The 1,992-nt window shown below is 34.0% G+C and overlaps 1 pseudogene; it reads right to left on the bottom strand.

The window, feature by feature from the left end:
• Positions 1 to 1,069: 1,069 nt before the first annotated feature.
• Positions 1,070 to 1,543, bottom strand: LOC138378653 (DNA-directed RNA polymerases I, II, and III subunit RPABC4 pseudogene; annotated as a pseudogene).
• Positions 1,544 to 1,992: the final 449 nt, after the last annotated feature.

The following is a 1,992-nucleotide window of genomic DNA, read 5'->3' as shown; positions in this document are numbered from 1 at the left end:
AGGCTGTTCTTGAACTCCTGGCCTCAAGTGATCCTTCTGCCTTAGCCTCGGAAAGTTCTGGGATTACAGGTGTGAGCCACTGCATCTAGCCTAGATTGTTTTTTTTACTTTCTTCATGGCATCATTTGCAGCTAAAAAGTTTTTAATTTTGCTGAAGCTCCGTTTATTTTTTCCTTTGTTGCCTATGCTTTTGGTTTTGCATCTAAGAAGTCACTGCCATATCTAAGGTCATAAAGAGTTACTCTTATGTTTTCTTCTAAGAGTTTTATCGTTTTAGCTCTTACATTCAAGCCTATGATCATTTTGAATTCATTTTTGTGTGTTGTGTAAGAGTTCCAACTTCATTCCTTTGCATGTTGATTTCCAGTTGTCTCAATGCTGTTTGTTGAAGAGACTATTCTTTCCCCATTGAATGGCAATTGGCATTCAATGGGGAAAGAATTGGCACCCTTCTCAAAATCAATTGACCACAAATGGAATGGTTTATTTCTAAGCTCTTAATTCTGTTTCACTGATCTAGATGGCTATCCTTATGAAAGTACTTCACTCTAATTTTGTAGTGAGCTTTTTTTTTTTTGCAAAATGACACTAGAGTTTATTAACAGTTGGTGATAAAGAAGAGTGGTTTCCAAGGAACTTATATAATCAGACTTTCAAAGGGCTCTAGAAATCTGCACTTTTAACGAGGACAGCAGATGACTTAGGTTTTGATTAAAAGTGTGGTTTGGGGAAGCACTTTTAACCTTTATTGTGTGTCAGATTACATATACAATAAAATTAAAAATCATGTAATTGAACAAAAACTTTCTTTATACAAAATATTGATACCTAAATACAATATGGTTTTAAAAACAAAATATGTATATAATTGTATTCATAAGTACAGTAGTCCCCCCTTATCCATAGTTTCATTTTCTGTGGTTTCAGCTACTCATGGTCAATCACAGTCCCCAAATAGATGGGTACAGTACAATACCATATTTTGAGAGAGACCAGTCACGTTCACATAACTTTTATTACAGTATATTGTTATAATTGTTTTATTTTTATTAGTTATTGTTGTTAATCTCTTACTGTGCCTAATTTATAAATTAAATTTTATCATAGCTATGTACATATAGGAAAAACATAGCGTATGTAGGGTTTGGTACTATCTGAGGTTTCAGGCATCCACTGGGGGTCTTGGAACATATCCCCTAAGGGTAAGTGGGGAGTATTACTATATGTCAAACCAAAAGCTATACAACTATGAGAAACATTAATGGGCAAATCCAAGTATAAATGAAGACAATCCTCTGAATTCACAGGTTTCATCTGGCATCAAAACCCACCAATCTTTTAGTCCTTTTCTTGTACATTATTCTGTATCCACACTCTCTGCATCTGATCGGATCCCTGGATTTTATTTCATTTTCTGTGTGACATTCTCCACAGATATATATCATTGGCTGGCTGCTGCTTTGGTGGTTGAACGTCTTTCTGGGTGTCCATTGTTAGTCCCTAAGCAGCACAGAGAAACTTCTCACTCCGCGATTCCAAACAAAACCCAAGTTTGAAGCTGTCTGTAGTAAGCTTTGAAATTGGGACATCTGAGTCCTCCAACTTTGTTCTTTCTCAAGATTTTTTTTTTTTTTTTTTTTTGGCTATTCTGGGTCCCCTGCTTTTTCTTTTCTTTTTTTTTTTCTTTTCTTTCTTTCTTCTTCTTTCCTTTCCTTTTCTTTTCCATTCTTTTCTTTTTTTTAAATGATACACCAATTGTGTTTATTCGTTGTAACCCTAAATTAGTTTCTGTTAAAACAGTAACATTTCATTTTTACTGTTTTATTTCCATTAAAGTAACACCATTGCACTGCAAAATTAACTATAGGCAATTAAGTACCTGATGCATGTTTTGCTATTTTGTTAACAAGTGATAGAAAAGATTACATCATCTCATTAAGAAAACATTTTCCTTAGACACCTTGTTTCATTTTGGTTTCCTTTAAAAGAGTT

Source organism: Eulemur rufifrons, chromosome 30 (assembly GCF_041146395.1).
Source record: "Eulemur rufifrons isolate Redbay chromosome 30, OSU_ERuf_1, whole genome shotgun sequence".
Taxonomy (NCBI): domain Eukaryota; kingdom Metazoa; phylum Chordata; class Mammalia; order Primates; family Lemuridae; genus Eulemur; species Eulemur rufifrons.
Note: the sequence above shows the minus strand (reverse complement) of the source record. Positions and strands in the feature narration are given on the sequence as shown.